The following is a 24,758-nucleotide window of genomic DNA, read 5'->3' on the forward strand; positions in this document are numbered from 1 at the left end:
TTTCTTGTGAGTGGAGGGGAAATAGTGAGGTAGACTCCACATACGCCCCAACTAGAGTCCACCCAGCAACCCCATCAAGGGTCGATGCTTGAGCATAATGTTTAAATACTGAGCTTATTTTTAGTGCCTGACATTAATGTATTCTGACCAATTGAGCCATCTCAGTGCCCAGGCTGCACTCGAACCAATTGAGCCACTGTGGGAGGGGAAGAGGAAGAGGAGGGAAGAGAAGCAGATGGTCATTTCTCCTGTGTGCCCTGGCCAAGAATCAAACCTGGGATGTCCATATGCCTGGCTGATGTTCTATCCACTGAACAATTGCAGGGCTGCAATTGTTTCTTAAATATAAATATCATTGATAATAAATGGGAGTAATATTGAGTTATTTGAAAATCTCCAACAAAATGTGGGGAGTCGATGGAAGAAAATATTACACTTGTGAAGATTTAGTAGCATTTCTAGTTTCTTATTTTTACCAAAAGACCAAAGGATCATCACACATTGTTCCAGAGAGGACTTGACTAACTAGCACATTCACTATAAGTCATATTTAAGCAACTGAGGTTGAGAAAAAAAAAAGCTGAAGTTATTTAGACAGATTTTATCTTAAAGCCATGAAATCTTGTAACGATCAAGGATAGCTTATAGTTTACTTTTGGGGGTGGTGGAAGAGCATGATACAACTCTTATTTACTCTTCACATTTCCATTCTGGCTACAACAATCTTTTCAGGGAAAGGGAGTTACTCTAGCTGTATAGAAACCATAATCTCATTCATTTCTAATATTATTTTGCTTTACTCTGACAAAACTCAAACATAGAAAAACATACAACATGCACAGAATGTACAAAAAGAACTTCTTAAGCACTCTGTCATTGACTTTGCAAAGAAACATGTTTGGGGGAGCAGGAAGTGTGCTTCTGAGATATGGAGTTACATTTTGAGGAACCCCAAAACTCTTTGATGACCCTATCTCAAAATGGCTCTAACTTTTTTTAATGGAATCTTTTGCCAAACACTGTTTTCTCTGAGAACACAACAGTAAACCAGACAAGGTATCCCCATAGCATTCAAGAATTTTTCATCACAATTGGAAATGTAACAGTCTAGCCTGTACCAATAAGGTAGAAATTTTTCTTCAGTCACTTTCTTCAGTCACTTTTCTTCAATCACATTTTATATCTCTTAAAAATTGGAACAATCAAAACTGTAGAACGGTAAACTTGTCATTGAGATGAGAATAGTAGAGGACAGCAAAGATCACTGTTGCTCTGCAGATCCCCAGCCTGAAAATTTTGTAGCCATTTAGATTTCATCTCACTTCCCAAACAACCAAGAAAGGAAATCAATGTAGTACCTCCTGTCTAAGATCTAGATTCTCAAAAAGAACATGCACAAACAGTTAAATCTAGAGGATAGTTAGTCTTCCAGAATTCTTACAATGTACCTTGATTTGGGGGGTGGAGGTGGGGGAGGGTATTACATTCATATTCTTCTACCTAAATGCCATCCCTGGGAGTTACTTGACTTACAGTGACAGCATTTGGCAAAGTGTCCTCAAATATTTCAGCACAAATGATACTTGTTGAGACAAACTAATTTCTAAGAGTTTTAAAATATTGGTCTATCCACATTTGATTCTAAAGTTTCTTTGGACATAATCATGGTAGTTTTAGTCATAAATCTTTTTATCCTTATGGCTATGGCACCACCTTAGTGGTGGAATGCATTTTTGCCAAGAAGGCATACTTAATCCCCTATGCCATTCATTCCGGACACCATTACTCAGTTCATATGAAAATTCCATTTTAACATTCAGGAATTAAATGATCTTTATTCTTTCTCAGGTTATGCTACTTTCTGAACAAAGTATTCAAATACCTGCATGTCAAGCTAACAAATATATATCTGAAGAAAAAAAAAGAGATCTAACAACTGGGTCCTGGAAGAGTGCTTCATCAGACATTTGAAACATTTCTCTAATCCAGGTATTGAAAAAATTGATACAATTTTTCGATCTAGATTCTGTTTTACTCAAGAATCTCAGATTCCATAGGCTGCTATAACCAATATTTCCCCCCAGTAATAAATTAGTGTCTGGAAAAGATACACCATATTGGACTAAAGACTAGACAAATATTTTCCCTGACTGATGTTAAAAAGTGCTAATGTCAGTTTTGGTAGGGCTTTAAGGTTGGTGTTGATTCTGTGGTGTATGTCAGAGAGAATAACTGTGCAGTTTTTTCTTCCCTATATATACATTACCTGCCTTTGCAAAAATAGGGGGAAATGTTACATGCAATCTTTCAATGAAATAAAAATTACTAACCTTATGGCTTTACAACTTTTCTTTCAACTATTAGACTATACTTTATTTTCTTTCTTTCCTTGTTAGGTCAACTCTATAAATACTCATGACTCCATCTTCCTCCCCCCAAAAAATTAAGAATGCATCCTAGAAATAATTTAGGAATGCATTTACATAATTACTGAAGTCTCAATTTCTACTGACATGTAAAAACACGCCTATGATCATATGTATTTGTTTACTTATTTTTCACTTATTTATTTCATTAATTCTTCTGTGGAGTTTGCAGCTCTGTTTACTCTGCGCTGTGTGTGTGATAATTGCTGCATTGCCTTAAATAAAATTTCCTCATTTTAATTTATACTTTCAGTCAGGTGAGAAATTTTTTAAAGATTTAGACAAATTATTACTGATTAGTGTTTTTCCTGTGATTATTATTATTTAGAAAAATAGTATTATAGAGGCCATCAAAATAATTCCAAATGAGGCAAGTAGTTTGTACTCGGAACATACCCATTGAAGAGGTCAAAGCTTCTCTTTTCAAAGAGGGGAACTGTGTCCTGATTTTCTTAAAAACGTTTAACCTAAGAGTTCTTAAACATTTTATATGAATTACTAATTCAGGCTAACTGTAAACAGTGGGTCATTTTTTTCCTTGTGTAGAAAGATTACACTAATGGTTATTGTACTGCATTGCTAGATGTGGGATGAGAGATTGCCAAGGTAATAAATCCAGAAGTTTATATTCTTAGACAAGAAAAATAGGTACTTGTCAAGCTTTTGAAACTTCTAGACAAGGCTGTTTATTTTTTACTAAATTAGAATTTCTCACTACATTACATGCTGGCACTTTTGAAATCATCTTGGTGGTGATACGATAGCAACTTTGAAGTAAAATGTAAATAATGATGCAAAGACTGATATTGGCATTATAGTATTATACCATATGTAATTAATTGTTAAGTTGAATTTTCTATGGAAAAGAAACAATATCACTAGTATCTTTAGCTTAAAACTTCTTGTCATATTATGAACTAGAAATCTTAGTGATCGAATGCCTATAATGCTCTAGAAACTAGAGAATATAAAAACCTGCAGATGGAAACTTTAAATACTGCATATTTCATCAGATGGTTCTTGCTCCATGTTGCAAATATCAATTATTAAATACTACCAACATTATTTAAATAGTCACTTTTAATCATAACATTTTTACATGTATATTTATACCATTATAATGAAAGCTCCCAATGTGTTTTATAGACTACACAGCTTTATTAATAAAATGTGACTACCTCAAATAAAAGCACATTTTTTAAAGATAATTGTAAACTGCAATAGTCATAGATTATGCTAATAGACAAGAGAAAGAACATGAATAAATAAAAGCCATAGATAATCCCCCAAACCTAATTTTAACAACTATTTTAAATTTTCCTCTCCTACCAAACCTTTATAAGGGTTGCTAACAAGTAATAAAATTGACTGATTGGTATTTCATTCTGCCTTCCTTCTTTTGCTTATATAATGGTGGAATTGCTAACAAGCATAGAATAGCCAATAGGCAGGTAGTAGGGGGAAAAAGAAAGAGGAGGAGGAACAGAGATAATTCACCACCTAGATAATCAGCTCATGAATAACAGAGAGTTGACTGAAAAGAAAACACTTAAGTAAGTACTGTAATAAACTCAGTAATCAGTATTCTCAGTGGCAGGAAAGACAACTACGTTTTTATAACTACAAGTAAGTCCATGATTTTTTACAAAATTTATAGGGCAAAAGAGGCTATCAGAATTCCATCCAAAATTTTTTTTCTATTTAAACTGGAGGGTTTAGATCACCTCAAAATTCCTTTGCTTATGTTATATAAAGGTTCCAAGTTTACAAGACCTTACAGAGCACATGTATATTATCATGATATTAGCGCTACTTACAAAATTCATCAATCACAAAATTCAACATACACAGTGTGTTACAATGTGGATTATTCTGATCTCCAAATTATTTTTTTAACTGCCTCAAGTTACAGATTATTTTCTTGGAGACACAGGGAAGCCTAGTGAGAAGATGGACAGTTGGGCCTGATAAAGAAGCACTTCTATCTATAATAATATTGCTTGGAAACACAGTTTATCACAGGTTCTTTTTCTCAGATGAGAGAAGAGAGAGTGAGGCAGACTCTCTCATGCACCTCGATCAGGATCCACTCATCAACCCCATCAGGGGCCAATGCTTGAGAACCAAGACATTTTTAGCACTTGAGCCACTCGCTGTGGGAGGGGAAGAGAGAGAGAAGAAGGAGAGGGAGAGATGAAGAAGCATATGGTCTCTTCTTCTGCATGCCCTGACCAGGAATTGAACCCAAGACATCCATACATAAACCGTTGCTCTATCCACTGAGACACTAGCCATGGCCTCATAGTTTTAGCATCCTCCCTAATCAAGGATTGTGTTTTTAGTTCTCTTATTTTACTTAACACAAAATTTGGTAACACACAAGTAAGGGTTGGTTGCTCAATGTCAGGAAATAGAAATCTTAGCTATGTCTTCCTATAGGTTTCTTTCGATCTGTTTTCTATAATCATTTTATACATGTCTGTTAGCAATCCCTCCAATAACAATCAAATAAAACTCTTCCCCTTTTACATATTTTATCATCCTGAGCCACTAAATATCAATAACATTTTTTCAATGTTCTCAAAGAAATTAAGTTTCTGTTTATTGTTTTTGTAAAGCCAGAGTAGCTGTGGCCACTGTCACAGCCACCTGGCCCATGCAGGTTGGCATTGGATTCAGACGGATGGTAATGAAACAACAGAGCTATGAACTGGTGGGCCATTACCTTTAATCCTAGCTTGCACCCAGCAGGCAAGTAAAAACACACACTGGGATCCAAAACCCACTTATTCAGCGCTCACAAAGCCACTGACTTATCCGAGTTTCCTACAATCAAAGGTTTCTAGCTCACTAGCTTCATTCTTTTTTGTTCCCCATCTCCTTCCTTCTCTGCACAAACTCTGCACAAACTGGTTTCTCACTCAGCACTCCACCATCTTGGCTGCCTCTCCTCTCCTCCACGTGGCCTTACTCTGCTCTCCAATCTGCTCTTTACTCTAATGCTAATCTCAGGAACCAAGAGAGCAAGCTTCCAGTCTGCCCCACTTTATAGTGCAGAAATCAAAACCTTTAATCCAATATACAAAATAGGAAAGTCTCTAATACAAAGTCACTTATCTGAAGCATGATGGGATTGCACCACCCCACATCAAAAAGGGTGGGAAAGGCTTAGTCCTAAAATCAAGCCCCAGGCTAAAGGATCCTGCCTGCCCACAGCCTGCCCCCAACACACATTAATATCACCTGAGTGACGGGCTTCCACGTGGGCAGCGACATCTTTAACAAAGTGAGCATAATATATTTTCTCTGCCCAACAGTTTTCTTCCTAGAAGTCTATGAAATTCTTCACACCTTTAGGCAATTTCATTTTCCAGAACCTATTTGAACTTTGCAAAGCAATATTTTGACTTCTAGATCTTGAGTCTTAACATTGGCAAAGCAAACCTTACCTTTCTTATTTCAGAATGTTGAATAGTGGCAAACAAATTAGTGACCTCACCTCTAGATATTTGCTTAGTATCACATATTTGTATTTGGGATATAAAAACTCCTGCATTTGTCACACCTAATTGGGTCCTAAGCAGGAAAAAAAAAATCAGTTCACAGCATGCCCTCTGTGAGCTGTCATAAATAAAAATATGAGGCAGTGCCAAACCCTCCAAGCCTGACCTCCAATGATTAGGATGTTTTAATATAGTGGACACGCAGAACTTCTGACATCTAAATGGTGAGTGCCATAAGTTCTATTTTGTTTTGCACACATTTAAATTTCGACCGAATAAAAAGTAGCTTTAAGTAGTATTTTAAAAGATAGATTCAGTAAAGGTATTGATTTTAGCTGAACTTAGAAATATGTTGACAGTATAAAATCACAACTAAAATAATTAGAATTAATTTTAGACATTTTCTTTCTCGTCTATAGCATTAAGGGAATACATGCACATGGAGTGTAATATTTTACAAAGATTTGAGGGGTTATTTTCCCCTCTCTTGGTGGTCTTCCTTTGGTTGTTACTTGCATCTTGATACAGTGACTCAAGCATGATAAGAAAACATAAAAATGAACAATTATTTGTAACATCTTTTTACACGGCAGGATAGATGGATAATATATATATACAATTTTACTATTGACAATGCATTTTCTTTTCTTTTTTTTTTTTTCATTTTTTTTGAAGCTGGAAACGAGGAGTCTGTCAGACAGACTCACGCATGTGCCCGACCGGGATCCACCCGGCATGCCCACGGGGGGGGGGGTGATGTCCTGCCCCTCTGGGGTGTCTCTCTGTTTCTCTGTTGCATCCAGAGCCATTCTAGCGCCTGAGGCAGAGGCCACAGAGCCATCCCCAGTGCCCGGGCCATCTTTGCTCCAATGGAGCCTCGGCTGCGGGAGGGGAAGAGAGAGACAGAGAGAAAGGAGAGGGAGAGGGTGGAGAAGCAGACGGGTCCTTCTCCTGTGTGCCATGGCCGGGAATCGAACCCAGGACTTCTGCACACCAGGCCGACGCTCTACCGCTGAGCCAACCGGCCAGGGCCGACAATGCATTTTCATCTTGATTATTTTATTTATTTAGCCATCACAGTTATCCAATTGTCAGTAAGAATAACTAGGTTATGATGTATATATAATAATATCTAGAATTGTTTGCCTTATTTCTTGCTTACTATACACATTTACTGTAGATAATTATATTTACATATATATGTTTTTCTCCATATTTTGAACTTAGAATTTAATTTAATCTTCAAGTCAATATGTTAATCTAAAATCTCTACAGCAATAATAATAATTTAAAAATAGTGTGTTGTGCAGTGATTTTAACAAGTTTCCATCCAGAAATGACATATCCTTTTCATTTTATATCTCTTTGGCCAAAACAAGTCACATGGTCATTTTTAACCTGAAAGGGGTTAGTAAAATGAAACCCTACCAAATTCTTGGTTAGGGGAATACTTAGAAACATCTTCATGAATGAACTAATGAGTATTATACCTAAGAAGGTATTTTTTTTTTTTATTTCACAGATTCATTTACTTATCCATACATGCACTCAGCATATTATAATGGATACATTCATTTACAAACTCTCTTTCTAATGAAAGAGTTCAAGAGGCAGGCCAAGAAACACACAAGAGTATATGTCAAGAAGTTTTCTCTTTTTAATCATTTAAATGACTTAAATTAAATTCTGCACTTTTGTCTTCAGTTACCTTTCCTTTCCATATCTATTGAAGTGTCCTCAGTTCAATATGATGGAGTCCCTTTTTACTGCCATTATTACCATTGTCCATTACTCACCATTATAAAATAGCCAATATGGCTGCCATTGGGGAGCCAATCACAAACATGGCATGCCATAAATTAAAAGTTTTTTGTGACACAAGATTAATCATAATTAAATGAATATTTTAGAATGGAGGGGCAGTCTCTTTACTTGTTTAATCATGATAAGTAAATTACAGCTTAGCTATTTTAACTAGCTATTCCAGCAATTCTAGATGCACTATATCATCACATTTATGAATGTGTTAAATAAAGAGAAACACATTAGAGTTGAAAATTTTGTTTCTCATGTGCATTTACATTTATTTTTCCTTACTAAAGCTCTCAGTATATAACACCCATATTTAAAATACTAGTGATGTACATATGCACATACCTGTAATTTTTCTCAATTCTTGTTTTTGCATACCTTAAAATTTTGTTTTAGCAAGTCATTGTCAAGTTTAATACACTATCATAGTTGTACAATTGAGCTTCAGATAATTAATACATTCTCAGTTGGTTTAATTTTCAACCACTTGTTAAAAAAATAAACCAGCAACACATTTGAGCCCAAATCAGTAGGAATGTTTCCCTGACATAGTCATATGTTCTGAAGTTTATACCAAATTATTTTTTTACTATTTCCTTCCAAATTTCCTGTGTAATGTTGTTTAACTTCTAATACTACCATAGTGTATCATTGATTATACAATCATAAATAATCTGAATTGTACACAAATCTATCCATGTTTATTACTAGACATGCCTTTTTCAATTAAAAATATCAATAAAATAAAAGTGTTTAAGGTTCTCAGTTAAAGCAACAGGAAAAGAACTGAGTATTTTTAAACAATAAGAGAATTATTGCAACCAAATCTGGACTCAGAAAGTCACTAGAAAGCTGACAAATCAAGGTTAAAATTTAGCAGAAATCAAAGGACGTCCGGGGAGTGAACAGCAGGAACACCATAAAAGGCATGCATCAAAAACCATATGGTTTACACACTATCTGGGCTGTTGCTGGAAATCTGCCTTCCAGGTTTTCCCTTTGCCACTGGCACAAGACCCACTTTTCAGGGTTTCTGATTGAGCCGAAGTCACAAGCACAACTCTTTGGCTGTATTTTTGAATAGAAAGTGAAAGACTATGCCTTACTTCCTTCAATAGAACAAACAGCTTATAAAGTCTATGGTCATACCACCCTGAACGTGCCCGATCTTGTCTGATCTCGGGAGCTATGCAGGGTCAGGCCTGGTTAGTACTTGGATGGGAGAACTAACAGCTTATGTAAGTTTTCTGTTAGAAGGTGAGCCTCAGCAATTTGCATTCTGATATAATTATATAAATTATGAAATTCCTGTAACAGAGATATTGGTATAGCAGGTGCTATAGGAAGGAGTGGGGTGGGATGTAGGACCAAAAATTAAAAAAAACAACAAAGAATATACTACTTAGAAGTACTCATAAACATGACTGTAAAATGTTTTCTACTATTGTTCTTTTTTATTTAAAAAAACATATAGAAAATATTCAAGATGTTAGTTTTTATTTTAAATTTTATTTTGTATAAAATTATATAATTTAGTTATTTGTTTTTATTCCTTATGCACCCATGAAAGTTCTCAGTTGCTACAATAGATGGTCTGAGGCTAGTAGAATTATCTAGTTTATACCATATTGAGTTAGAAAACATTTATCAAAAATAAAACAAAAGAATATTTATGCCAAAATATCATTAGCCTCAGGGAATTTACCGAAGTCTAATAAACAATGTTGTTAATTTCAATCTGATTTTCTTCCTGGTGTCTGCAGTTTGATAAGTTTTTCTACTTGTGTAGGCGACTTCTGTATCAAAATCACCTGGGAGGTAGGATGCTGGTATAAATGCAGATTCCTGGGACCCATCCTAGAACCACTGATCCTCAATTTGAGATATTGAGACCAAGAACACACATTTTATTTATTTTTATTTATTCATTTTTATATATTTTTTTTAGAGAGGAGAGGGAGAGAGAGAGACAGAGACACAGAGAGAGAGAGAGAGAGAGAGAGAGAGAGGAGAGACAGAGAGAGAGAAGGTGGGGAGGAGCTGGAAGCATCAACTCCCATATGTGCCTTGACCAGGCAAGCCCAGGGTTTCGAACCGGCAACTTCAGCATTTCCAGGTCGATGCTTTATCCACTGCGCCACCACAGGTCAGGCCCAAGGACACACATTTTAAAGAAATAACCCAATTATACTTAAAAAATTCAGATCCTATGCATTGGAAATTGTTCTTAGTAGCTCAAACCAAGGTTAAGTTGGACCAAATTTGCTAAATAAGGAAAATAAAAAACAGAAAGATCAAACAGAATTTGAAAAGGAAAAGCCGCAGGGAATTACAAATGCCTTTGAAATCTTCCTCTCTAATATTTACTCAATTTTATGTTCCAAAAGGTGCCATACCAAAAGTGTTTTAGTGTTTAGGTGTTAATGATATTTTTACCATAAAATGAATTTTCACCGTGGTCCAGTCACTTGTTTTTTCTCAAATGAATCATGTAAAATTTACTAGCGTGTCAGAAGTGAATTTTAACCCAAGTTTTTAAAAGATGATTTTCTCACATGTGAATCTTTAAGCATGTTAAAGGAAAAGTTAGTTTGAATGAAAGAGATACTGTTAAGGAAAGGGGAGTTACCAGTATGCCTTTAGACTGCTTCTGGCCTTAAAGTGTTGCAGCACACTATTGAAATGAATGGAAGCAATTATAAAAGGAAGCTGCTGACCTTTCTGAAAAGGCTGCCAATCCATAATACCTCCTGCAATGCTCATCCCCTTTATTCATGCTTAACAAACCTTGTCACCCTTGTCGCAGTGCCTCAGAACCCCTTGTTAACTTTTCCCCTTTTGTTGTCTTTAGGGTATCTGCAGCATGGCTGTCTGCTGAAATACCTCTCAATTGCCAATTAAAGGAAGTTTAAGAATGAATGACTAGGGATGAATTAACCTAGCAAATTAACCTGGGGGAAGAATGTGTTAGGGATACAAATTCTGCACATTACAGTCTTACATATTTACTTACCTCCTCATCTGACTTTCTTGAGGGAAGGTGTTGGTTCCATGTTTATGGGTGTAAACAACTTGAAAAACAACACCAAAATCTTTTAAATGTTGCTCTTCCCCACAGTGTATTCATTTTCCCTCAAGTGAAAAAAATGCTAATATTATTTAAGCACTGCTTTGCAGAAACACTTATAACAGGTTACTGTAGTTAGTATGAAGCAATTCCTTTAGGAGGGTCTTATCCAGAATATCTTGCTTTATAATGCCAATTTAACACATAAACCCTTAGATTATCCCTGTTTGGGTTAACAATTATTTGAATGATTATTAAGCAGAATCCTCTAGAATTAAATAGTTCTGGCATTCAGTTAAGAAAAAAGTCTCACATCTGATGTTTGAACATCTCATCAAGTTTTTAAAATTTCTTTTGGTTTGTGTTTTTCATTTTCTGCACTCATATTAATTAGTTTTCTTGAAGAACACTTTAGACAATGATCTATTAGTACCTATGACTGAATCACTTGTTAATTAGTTTGACCTAGGAGAGTTAAAATAAATGAGATGGGAGAATTTAAAATATGTAGTATATTTAATCCTGAGTTACACTTTCAATAAATATCATGGATTGTTCCTAATATTTGTTGAGAACATATACTGTACAATGTTATATGCATTTACAAAGTTTGAAGTAAGAAGGAATAATAAAAGCTTTATTGAATACAGAGTGCATTCCACCCGACAATGTTCCCTGGCCTTGGGGACAGAGGCTAGAGAAGCTGCATGGGGTGATCCACGTGGGAAATATTTAAAGGGTCTCTAGGGTGGTCGAGTTGATATGATGTAATGAAATCTCACTGGCTGGCAGATGGTCTCTCTCTTCCAAAGGGCTCCTGAGAAGTTTCTTTTGGTGTGCATGGTTGTGGGCAGCTCTAGCCAGAGTTCCAGGTCTGGGTTCCTCACGTGACCTTCCCCCTTTGCTGATCACCCCACATTCCGATCTTTTGTGTTAATTAGGAATGTCACTTATTCATCTGGCTACTTCCTGCTGATTAGGGGCATTGTGGGGAGGGGGAGATTGGCAGGTAGTGGTTTTGAGGGGAGTCAGGAGGAACATCTGTTTGGCCGTGAGTTGAGAAATTTTGCAGATGCAGTCCTGTAAGGATTTAAAAAAAAAAAAAGAGGAGTAATAGGAGGATTTGCAGGGTCCAGCCTTTTGGTGAGCCAGAGATGGGTAGAAGCCAGCAAACTTGAGGCAAAACTGTTTGCCAGGAGTGGTGTACAAAGGGGAAAAACTGCATGTCAGAGGTGGTGTGTGAAGGGGAAAAGAAGAGGTCCCATTCACTCCCATAACTGAGACCCATGAGGGAACTAGAGGCTCAGAGTGTGATGACAAAACAGAGGAGGCAGCTTTTGTGTTCACAAGAAATGAAATGGACTTACCCGTTCCTGAAGCATTTCCCTGGGGTTTGGTGAAGATGATGGAGGTCTCTGAGTCCAGGCTGTGTCAGTTATCCATGATGTCTAAGAGTTTGAGCGGTGGGCCCATCTGGCTATCTTGGCCTCCCATCTGGGTGGCTTGTCCTCCACATAGAGATGCTGAGGATGAGCCTGCTGCCCAAAGGGGGCAGTTGCTCTGCCAGTGACTGGGCTGCTTGCAGTTAGGGCAGGGCTTAGTGGGCAGCCACAGGCAGGGGCCCTGCTGGGACCAGTGACCCTGCTTGCCACACTTAAAGCAAGCTGCTGGTGAGATTCCTCTTTGTGGCTTGGACTTGGGTTGGGCACTTCCTGTGCCTTGCCCCTATTGCTCTGCCAACCTCAGGGCTGCCACAAGAATCTGGGTTTGGAGTGTTACCTTCTGCTGCATGCAGGCCTGGTGAAGAGCCTTGGACTGTTTCTACTAGCCATGACCATTAAAAACTTTAAATTCTATGTTCACAGGTCTCTGATAGGGAATTGGGAGTTGAGAATAATAGGAGAGGGGCTCCTAGGAAGCCTGACACCCAGATCCAGCTGGAAATGCTGGAGCCAGAGGTAGGATGGGGCCAGAACTTCCTGCAAGAAAATTGGGGTAGGAAGTCCTGCAAACCAGCGTAAGGGCCAATGGCAGACTGAGAATGGCCTAATGGAGGAGGAGCTTAAGAACACAGTGGAGAAGGGAGGGTCCCCTGGCCAGCAGGGGAGGAGAAAGAGAGACTGGTATTTGTAAGTGAATGAGAAACAGCATTTTGTGAAGGGAGAGGGCTTTCTGGAGGGAAGAGACTTGAGTGAAAGAGATTTGCAGAGGTACCAAAGAGGGGTCCCAAGAAAGGGGTGTCCCTGGGGGTCAGGCAGGAGAGGGAGAGAGTTGGGGTTTGGTGGAGAAGGAAGGATTAGGAGTGGACATTTTAGATGAGGTTTCTCTAGCTCAAAACAAGGCCTGCACCGTGGAACAGGCAGCACAGAGATTAGGACAGAAGTACAAATACTAGAAGCCCTGAATGTAAGGGATCTTCAATAAGTTCTCAGTTCTTTTGGCGATAGTTAAATTGGTGAGGGTGTTAAAACCAAAAGTCCATTCAGAAGGCCACCTGGTCTGATTACCCAGTAGGTTCTGTAGCCTGGCCTAAGCAGAGAAGAAAAACAGTTTTTTCTTCTTCAGAGAGGGAGAGATTTTGGATAAGGCAACTACAGTAGTGTTTTTTGGATTAGATTTAGATTCCTGTGCCCCAACAGCTGCCCTTAGTTCTTGGAGTGATCAGAGTTGAGAATTGGCATCCCACAACTCAAGCTCTGGCCACTGGATGAATAAGGTAAAATGGATGTGCTCGGGACGTCTCCACAGGCACACACACACTTGGAACACAAAAGAGGTCCCTGACACAGCTGTGGTTTCAGACAGGGAGTCTCAGCGGAAAGAACTGAGGGGAGGTTGGAGGCAGGGGACTTACTGCACCGTGTGCTGAAGTGGGTGGAAGGTCAAAGATCCTGGTTCTTTCTCAAAGGGGAAGCAGAGAGGAGTGGTCCTTGTGGACTTCTGACTCCTCCGTGGTTTTAGCACCAATTGTAAGGTATTTTTACCTGCTGAGGAAGAAGAAAGGGCATAGCCACGAAGTGTGGAATAATAAAAGCTTTACTGAGTACAGAGCACATGCCACCCAACGATGTTCCCTTGTCCTGGGGACAGAGGCCAGGGAAGTCGCATGGGGTGATCTGTGTGGGAGATATTTAAAGGGTCTCTAGGGTAGTCATGTTGAAATGATGTGGTGAAATCTCACTGGCTGGCAGATGGTCGCTCTTTTCCAAAGGGTTCCTGGGGAGTTTCTTTTGGTGTGCATGGTTGTGGGCGGCTCTAGCCAAAATTCCCAGATTTGGGTTCCTCACGTGACCTTCCCCCATTGCTGACCACCCCACATAAGGAGCTTATTAACTAAATGTGCAAAGTCATTTCCATGCACCTAATTTAAAATCTCAGTAACTTTATAATGTCATTATTACTTATAATTTCTAGATGAGGAATTTGGGAACTATACCAGTGAAGTTATTTGTTGAAGCCATTTCACTAGTAAAAGGCAGCAGAGAAATTCAAAATCAAGTAGAATTTTACAGTTCAAATAGAATTCTCCCTTGATCCAGAGTCAGAGTTCTGTTTTTCTCCCAATATTTTACCAAACTACTTATAAATAAATCCATTACCAGATCAATAGTTACCAATGTTATGGAACGAAGGCAAGTAATTATTGATTGGAGCCCAAATTGATTATAAATTTAACGAGCCTTTATTAGCCTGCCGGCAACTGCTAGCTGAGAAACAGCTAACAGCCTCAAGCCTAGGGAGAGAGCAGTATTTAAGGGGATAAACCACAAAGTCATAGCTATTACAATATGTATGCACCAACATTCTCGACATTTCGGTAGAAAGCATTCTTTGTTCTATAGCTGATTACAGTTCTTCCTGTAAGTGCTGCAAGGCTAAAAGCATAAAACTACATCCAGCTTCTGTAAGCAAGATTTAACTCAAGATATCTAACTAGTTGGGCTTGTAAAAATTTTCTACTCTAAGCTACTGCCACAAGCAAGCTCCGGTCAATGCTTAACTTCCTTGTATAGACTATTGGGGATTTTTTTACTCTAAGCAGCTACTAAAAGTAAGTTTAAAGTTCTTCTTTATGTCCAACTGTCTATACACAATACTGAGGTCCCATACACAACACGAGGCCATCACACCAATATCAAGTTTAAAAAAAAAATCATAAAATTAGATTATCACTGGTCAAGTTACTTCTAACTAGGTGATTCCAAAGAACATTGGAATCTATAAAAAGTAATCAATAAATATATGTTCTTCTACATGTTTATCAATATCATCCAGAAAACGTTTGTTCCTTGAGGTCCATTTGATTTCACATTGGGTCAGAAAGATTATAAGTAGAGAATAGCAAATGTGTAAAAACTGAACTGAAAATATCTATAAGTATGACTTAATTCAATTCCCAGTTGTAAAGGTATCACTGAAACATAATGCAACTGCCTGAGTTATACAGGAATTATGGCAAACATGGTAATGGCATGCCTTCACATTTTTTCATATGAATGAACATTAGTTTGAATTATTTTGTTTTCCTCATCTAAGACTTGCTGGTACACTTACAGTTGACACTTGAACAAGACAGATTTGAAGTCTGCAGGTTCCATGATTAGCGAATTTCTTGAAACATAGTCTTCCCTTCCTATGCCAAGTTTTGCATTCACAGAGTCAACCAACAGCAGATGGAAAACTATTATTGCATTCCTAACCGCTGTTTTCCAGGCGCACATTCCCAGACTCAGATCCAAATCCTTGTTCCATCTGCAATTACCTGAATCTGTGGATATGAAAGGCTGATTGCAGTTAAGTTTCAGGATAGCCAAAAGATGTACTTGGATTTTCAACTTCACAGGTTTGGCACCCGTAACCCAGCATTGTTCAAGGGTCAAGGGTATATAAGATTGAGTACTTCTCTGTTGTTTCACATTTTCTGTGAATATATAAAAATAGAGCCATATTATTACCTTTAATGTTCTGGTCATTACAGACATCTTCTCCCACATTTCCAAATTCTTGCTATCTTCATAGCTGACCTAATTTAAGAGAGCTGAATTACTACAGAAGACTCAATGATAAAGCACACTTTCCTCACAGGTAAGAACTAGGACTTGCCAGGGCATCAGAAGTTACAAGTTATTGGTTTGGTTATATCAACCTGCCTCGATACTTCATTTTAAAGGAAAAATGGAGGTCTTTTTTTGTCTTTCTCACAACACAATGTCCTATTTTATACTGACTCAGCAGAGTCACTTCTAGCCTCCTGTATAAACATTTCACAAGGGCTCTTCTCAAAACACTATCAGTAGTCTAGGGATTTGTATTCATTGACTTTTGTTCCATATTAGAACATTTCAGAGTGGTTTCTCTTTCTTTGTCCAGAGTCAAGGTTATTAATAAAGGGGGGGGGGGAGTACTATTATCTAAGAAATCCTCCTATTAATCTTCAAATATGATTTAAAACATAATTTTACTTAACTTAAAGTAAGAGGATTATTTATAACTGTGCCAATTAATTAATGAGAATGCTGTCATTTGAAAAAGTACCTAAGACTGGGTCAGGTGGAATAGTAAAAAAAGTATATGTATGTATATCTGATTTTCTAGTTTCCTTGTGAATATTAAGCTATTGCAAACATATAAACCTTCAAAGAATACTCCTCTTTATACAGAAAGAATAATATATTTTTTTCTTTCTTGATTAGCAACCCCATTCCCATTATGGGGAAAAAATGATTTGCAAAGTTACTTCATCTTAGAACAGACTAATAAGTTACTTATTTTGCCCTGTGTTATTTTTTATAATGTCCCTGAGGATTGCAGAGAAAAGTGAATCACAATTAAATATAATAGATTAAGAAGATAAAGAGGTAGTCCAATGTCATACACTGGAGAAGTAAGATGGAATCTTCCCTTTTTTTCCTCTCCCCAATGCTTTATGGATCCTAGTAGTCAAAGAAGAATTGAACTCATATTACATAATTTTCTTTTTCTAATTTTGTAGCAGTGTTTTAGAAAAAAAGATTTGTGTGAGAAAAAAGTGGCCTCATCCTCATTCTAATTGCTCAGCATGATTCTCTGGGGTCTGACCTCTTTAATGAAAAAAGGCTGGTGTATGTTTATTTTTGAGGCTCCTCATGGCACTTTATTAGATTTCATACTTATGTTTTCGGTCATAATTTCTTTTCCCACATCTTATACTTTGATCTCATCTTTAGCTAGACAGGTGTCTTATGAAGAAGAAGAAAGAAAGTTGCTTTAAGTACTACAGTAATTAAGAACTAAAAAAAGGCTTTCCCAGCTGTTGCTTTTGAAGTCAAGTTTACTAATTGGCAAGGTGCCGATTATCAATTAAAAATAAGATTTTTATTTTAAAAGTATATTATGTCATATTGTGTCAATAATTTACTTTAAAAAATATATATATATATATATATTTATCTTTTCTGGTAACGTGTCTAAACCAGTAATTATTAATGGCCAAGTTCTTTGACAATAGCATACATTTTGTGTTCGTTTAGCTTTTGTTTGTTCATCATTCCTTAGACTAAACTAAAACCCCTCCCCCATGTCTTCTAAATTTTTGAGGAAATTTTACCTAAAACATATTTTTTCTATTCTTGCTTTATGCCTGAAAGGAAGCATTATAAGTACACAAACATACACATATGCATATATAGCCTGTGTTCAGTTTTAAATTGAAGATGAAGGAAATAAGTACTAGTGTTAATTTACATCAACTTGATAGTAATTTAACCTTTTTTTTTTGCCTATCTTTTTTTAATAATAATAAAAATGCATTTACTTAATCTGGGCATATAAACCACTCCTCCTAGTAACCAGAAGATGGCATTGGGGGAAGCTCAGAAGACTTATTAGCCTAGTGGGAATTTGGCCTTGATTTTGGCTTATAACAAAGCTAAGCTACTTGAAAAGATGTGTTGATACCTGAATACTATGCCTAAGGAAGTACTGAATTCAATGGAGGCTTTCTTTTTTCCTTCTATAATAACATTATTTTTAAGGTGATTGGCCAAATTCTATAGAATTTATATTTATATAATTTTCCATAGAAAAAAAATTTTTTTCTTCTGTCATCTCTTCCTCCCTGGTTTTGGCTTCCTTATGAGTCAGTGATGTGCAATGCTAATGAAGCTCTATTTGGTCCAACTTCAGGTTCTCATTGTCAGATAATTAACTTGGCATCGCAACAGCCCTTGGCAGCTATGGCTTTTGACTTGGAGATATTTAGCTAAAAGACGAGGCAGAGCTTTAATTCATTGCCAACTAAATTATGTGTGTGTGTGTGAACCCAGAATTTAGCAATGTGTTTTTTTCTTATTCAGATTAGTTTATTTGCCTAGTAATAATAACAGTGATGAATATTTGAATCTCGTGCAGGTCCAAGTAGAGAATTAGAAGGAGGCTTAGTATCTGAGCATAAGTCGTAAAGGAAAGATACTGAATATTTCTTGTTATTGTGTTTTAAGTTAGATAAAATAAGATCTCTTTAAAGAAGGATTTTTGCTTCTGGTGTTGCTTTAAATAGATTGGATAATCTGGATTTTTATATCAAGATATTGATCTATATTTTCTAAGCCAAATTATGTGAAAGATATTAAACTCTCAATTCTCTATGGAATTTTATGAGTGAGAAAGAGAAAAATGCAGATGAGGAGAGCAGATCACCAAACATATTCTTATTATGTCATAATGATGTAGTAAAACTTCAACACTAAATAAATGCAACTCTTGGTATGTTGCTTGTCTGTGTCCACCAAACTGATCACAACTAGAGAAAAAGCACAACAATTTTGGCTTAATTAACTTAAAATTCATTACCATTAAATTTTGGCAGGCCCTTAGTGTGAACTGGAATTTATATTACATTTTATTTGTCTAGCTAAGAGTCAGAATGACTTTTCAAATGACTTTTTCTACATTACTCAAAAAATAGAAGCAATCAGAAGATGACTTCCACAAGTTCCCACTGTCACATGTACCCACTCACTTCACTTGTATCTCTGCCCTCCTATTTGACTTTTTTCTTACCAATTTAGATCAACTCTTCATGTTTTAGTCTAAGGATAACCTCCTTCTTGTGTTCTAGATTCATCGCATTCACTTATTCAAGGACGGTGCTCTAGAAATTTTACCTTTGCTTTTTTGAATTATCATTTGTTTTATTATTTAATTAATCATCCCCATTAGCACAGAAGTGGTCAGTAATTTCTCCCATTTAAAGAAAGAAAGAATAAAAGATCCACTCTATTTTGTTCTGCTATATTTCCATTTCTCTGTCTTAACAGTAAAGCTCTTGGAATGAGTGATCTAAGCTCTAGTCCTCTATTCCAATACACTAATGAGCACATTCCTGTAAGACTTTCCTCCCAACATGAACTGTTCTCATCTGGGGCAGTTCATGCTGAACTCTCAAGCAATCTGTGATACAACTGATCTCTTTTATTTTTTTAAGATTCTGACCTGACCAGGCGGTGCTGCAGGGGGATAGAGTGTTGGGCTGGGATGCAGAGGACCCACGTTCAAAACCCCAAGGTCACTGGCTTGAGTGCAGGTTCATCTGGTTTGAGCACAGCTCACCAGCTTGAACCCAAGGTCACTGACTTAAGCAAGGAGTCACTTGAACTGCTGTAGCCCCTGGTCAATGCACATATGAGAAAGCAATCAATGAACAACTAAGGTGCCGCAAAAAAAAAATTGATGCTTCTCATCTTTTCCTGTCTGTCTGTCCCTATCTGTCCCTCTCTCTTTCTCTGTCTCTGTCACAAAAAAAATACAAAAGAGATTCTGTCTTCACTGGCATGTAAGATAATGTACCATCTTTCTGGATTTCTTTCACTATACTTATCATTTTGTTCCTTATCAGTCCTTTGCTTGTACCTGCTCATCTCCAGGACTATTTCACATTGACAGCAATGATACCAAGATTAGTGCCCCAAGACCTAACCTTTGGACCTGGCCTCTCTTTACACTCACACACTATTGAATCCTGCTGCATTGAATTTCAATTATGTAATGAAAACTTCTAAATTTAGATTTTTGGCCTGAATCATTTTTCCTGCATTCCAGGATTTCATATAATCATTAAGTCATCAACCTACAAGACAATTGGTGGAACTTTTAAAACTTCAAAAATCCAACTTCAGATTTTCTCAAACTCCTTTCTCCCACACACACATTAACTTGTTTTCCAATCATCTCTCTCATTTCAATCACTAAAAATTCTAGCCTTCTGGTTGCTCAGGCTGAAATATCTTGGCACAAGTCTTAACTCCTTTCTGCTTTTCACACCCCACATCTAATCCATCAGCAAATGTTCTATTTCTACCTTTAAAATATATTAAAAATCTCATCACTTTTTACTACCTTATTATGTAACCTGACTCTAAACCACCATCATGTATTTTTGCTGGATTATTTCATTAGCTTTTTAACTGTTATTTCTGCTTCTGCCCTTCTCCCTATAATATTTTATCCTAAACTTAGAAGTTAAATAATTCTTTAAAAAAGCATGAGTTAGATCATGGCATTCCTTTTACCAAACTCATCCAGTCCTCACCTTCTTCAATAAAAGCCAGAATTCTCCCAGGGTTTTCCAAAGCTCTCTCTATTCAATTTGGCACTTTCTTGACTTCATCACCTAACATCCTCTCTCGATAGCTCCCTTTCTAACAGCTCCTCTTACCTCCTCCTCAGAGCTTTTTTAGTAACCCAGTCATGCTTCCCTCTCAGGGATTTCTCACCTGCTGTTTCTTCACCATTTCTACTGTCGAGTCTGGCTCCAGGCCAGGAAACCTATATGGGATTCTTCGGGTCTGACCAGAAGCAATTACAAAGGCTTTTGTTACAGAACAGAAAAAGTTTGTCCACCTGGTGCTGGTAGAGTCAAACACTCAACACTGAAAATTGCAGTAGAGAAAGACTGGCTCTTTTATTATGAACGGCATCATACAGGAAAACGAGAAGCTAACGCTCAAAAGCTCTAAGTCCCTGAGGGCAAGTGGACTACAGATTATATAGGGCAACATCACAAGACATCATGGGTTAGGGGTTTCGGTTCATGCTGAGAACTGATTGCTTGGAGGTGAGTTAAGGGTAAGGAATCATTCTTCAGGTCTTGAGAAAAGCTCTGAGGTCTTTCTGGTGTCCCTCAGTCTGATCTTCTGGAAAAGTAGCCAGGAGGTTGTTCTGTGTTAGAGCTCAGGAACTGAAACATACTTGAGTCCAGTTGTTACTGTTAGCCTGCCAGAGGTCTGAACTATTGACCATTAGTCAGGTCAGGTCAGGAATACTGTCTTCTGCTGCCTGGGGGATAGCTGATTATCTGGGAAAAAGTTAGGTCTCTGTGGTATATAACTATATAAATAAATATATAAATATAACTGCAAGGGAGGAAAACTTGAAGGCATGTTTTCCAACTCTATCTCAGTACTCAGTACTTTTCCATTCCTAGCCTTTCATTCCCCCGGTCCTAGCCCTCAGGTCTGTAAACCACAGGAGACCTTTTGTTTAATTGGGGGAAGAGGAGTTCATTGACAGAAGAAGACTCCCACATATATACAAATCCACCTAATTTTGTAGCAGTATGTCATTACTTGGGTGGAAATGGAACAGGATGAATGAAGGGAGTGGGAGGAGTTAAGAGTTTTTTTCTGATTTTAGACTCTTGCTTGTACTATTGCAGTAAATGATTAAAGCCTTGATTATTACTTTTATTTTTGACTTGTTGCTTTAATCGGCTATTCAAATACCTGATAGTTCAGTTCTCTCCAGCTCAACTAAGTTTCAGATGCTTATTTCTTGAATGGCTCAAATTCTTTTACAAATGCCCCTTTCTAATGTAACTTTCACTGACCAATGAATTTAAAATTATAATTCTCTGCCAGAATGTCTTATTTTACACCCACTGCTTTACTTTCCTCCACTAGCACTTATCCTCATCCAATGTACTACATATTCTATGCACTTTTAAAAAATTATCAATATAAAATTTACAGGTCTGCAGTTTTTCTTTTTGCACACTGTTTATACTGTGTAGCCTCAATTTCTAGAACTGTATCTGGTGTATAGTAAGTGCTTAACAAAAGTGTGTTAAATGTGATGTCCAGAAGGGGCAGGAGAGAAAAACAGTGTGCAATGATAAGAACATGCTTCATTCTCTCTTACCAATATTTGAAAAAGCCTGATTTTGGTTACCCTTTGTGCACCCCTAAGCCCACTTAAGGCTTCTAACTTTATTTGGAATATAAGGTAAATGATTCCTCACAGACCCTTTGCTCAGTATTTTGGGAGGCCTCATAGACCTGAATGGATTTAACACATAGGGAGATTAAGACAGTCTCAGAGAGTCTGTACCAGTTAAAAGTGACTTCTTGAGGTACAGGTTAGTGTTTTAGTATCTTAAGCTAACAAATTGAGGTGAACTCAACATGAACATTGCTTTAAGACAATTGTCCTGTCATAAAACCAGAATGCTACATCTTGAGAAAGGGAGATAATGTTATTTTTTTTGCTGATAACCTAATTTGGCAGCAGATAATTTCTCAAATGATAATTATTTTAAAAATTGACATTTGTGATAGATGTGTAACTTTTAAATCCTTAAAGATATTTATAAACTATATTAAAAATGGCTGTAGAATTTAAAATGAATTCATAGATTCTTATCTTTTTAAATGTATATGTTTACATCTCTCCACAAATATGTTTATGTAATTTAATTATTTTTCAACTCTATTGCTCTTTCATTCAAGACACATTTTTAGTGAGATTTAAGGGTACAAAGGAAAACAGAAAGATTTCAAGTTTTAGGGTTATGGAAGACTCATGAGCTACATTTTGGTCCTGTTTAGTTTGAAATGCGCACGATACATAAATTTCTTGGTGAAGTAGATTAGGAAGTTGGAAATGCAAATGTGGTCTCAAGGAAAGAGTAGGAAACTGGGTTAAGAAGTTCATGAGTTATCAGTATTGCATGTGGCATTTAGGTGGATGTATGAAGTAAGATCCCTGGGCAGAGAGTGTGGAATGAGTTCCAGGGCTGAGCCTTAGGAGCACTCAAGATCTAGAAAAGGGAAAAGGAAAATCCAGATAAGGAACCTAAAAGGGAGACCCAGTGACATGAAAGGAGATTTGAAAGTGTGATGATCCTAGAGGCCAAGTGAAGAAAGACCTCAAAGGAAGAGTTCTCACTTATACTAAGTGTAATTGGGAAATTAAATAAGACAAGAGTTGAATGTATGTTATTAAACTAGCATGTACATAAGCCACGATTTAATCAATTTTGAAAAGAGACTTCCTATATTTCGTTTCATTATGGTCATTTGATAGTCATGTAGAATAAAAATATATATGTTGTCTGGCAACAGAACACCCATCACTCTCATGCTGTGAAGTAATTTCTATCTTGTTTCTTAGGTCCATGTTCTTTCTTTTTTTTTTTTTCATTTTTCCGAAGCTGGAAACGGGGAGGCAGTCAGACAGACTCCCGCATGTGGCCAACCGGGATCCACCCAGCATGCCCACCAGGGGCCGATGCTCTGCCCCTCTGGGGCGTCGCTCTGTTGCATCCAGAGCCACTCTAGCGCCTGAGGCAGAGGCCACAGAGCCATCCCCAGAGCCCGGCCATCTTTGCTCCAATGGAGCCTTGCTGCGGGAGGGGAAGAGAGAGACAGAGAGGAAGGAGAGGGGGAGGGGTGGAGAAACAAATGGGCGCCTCTCCTGTGTGCCCTGGCCGGGATTCGAACCCGGGACTCCTGCACGCCAGGCCGACGCTCTACCGCTGAACCAACCGGCCAGGGCCCATGTTCTGTTTTGAAGGGTATTAGGATCTCCATTTGTGAAATTAAATAGTAAAAATACTTCCAAATAAAATTATACACACTGTCATCTGTCTGTCAGATATTTTAGAATTCTAGGACTTTCCAATATCTAGAGAGAAGAATGATCATTTAAGTTAAAAAAAAATAAATAAAGAATAGCTATAAGACAATCACACAAAAAAAGAATTGCTATCTCTTAAAAAATGTAAAGAGAGGTAAGCAATGCAGACAAATGAATAAATTAATTAGTATTTGCATACAAAAGAATTTTTTATCTATAAGAGCTATTGATTCACTCTAAAATAAAGTTCAGGCTGCCACTCAGCATGAGACATAATTGCTATTATATTTAAACAAGGAATGTGTGGTACCAATCTTGGAATGGCAATGTTTAAATACATACAATAAGCACAAAACTGTGACTCAAGTAACAACAGAAAAATTACTGGGCAGTTTAGAGTTGGGATATTTTTACAGACTGAAATGAAGTGACAAGCTAATTCTTTGGGCTTAGTCTAGATACGTTCTCCTAATACTTTAACATTCCTTCTTTCTATAGCAGATAATGCTCCTCCCACTTTTAGGAGACAAGTAGTAAATTATGCAGCTTTGTACTGAGGCTTTCTGTAATTACAAAGTATGGCAGAATGAGTGTAAAAAATATGAGAACACACATTCTGCTCTGGGCACTGTCTCTGCATTCTTTTAGAGTTTGTACCATCAACTCTCAGAATTTACTTAATCTCAATATTACTTTGTCATGCTAAGAATTTTTCAAGTTAAAATTTACAAATAATGATGTGTGGCTTCCTTTGCCACTAAGTTATATATTAGGGCAACTAAAGAATATTTCAAAATTGAGTTTTCATTGTCGTTTGCACTTTGAATTTGATTTTTAAATTTTGTGAATACATTGTTTATGCATTTTATTTTCCATCTTCAGAAAACCACCCAGTGAAATAATCAATCCAATAATTATTTTCTTATGGCAATAAAGCTGAATAAACATGCAGTATATTTTCTAACTGTAAGCATAATTCTCTTCTTTTTTTAGTCCCATATCTATCTTTGGGAAGAAATACATCCAATTTAGGGCAGGGGAGTGACTGAGGTTAATTTC

This window comes from Saccopteryx bilineata, chromosome 1, assembly GCF_036850765.1.
Source record: "Saccopteryx bilineata isolate mSacBil1 chromosome 1, mSacBil1_pri_phased_curated, whole genome shotgun sequence".
Lineage (NCBI taxonomy): Eukaryota > Metazoa > Chordata > Mammalia > Chiroptera > Emballonuridae > Saccopteryx > Saccopteryx bilineata.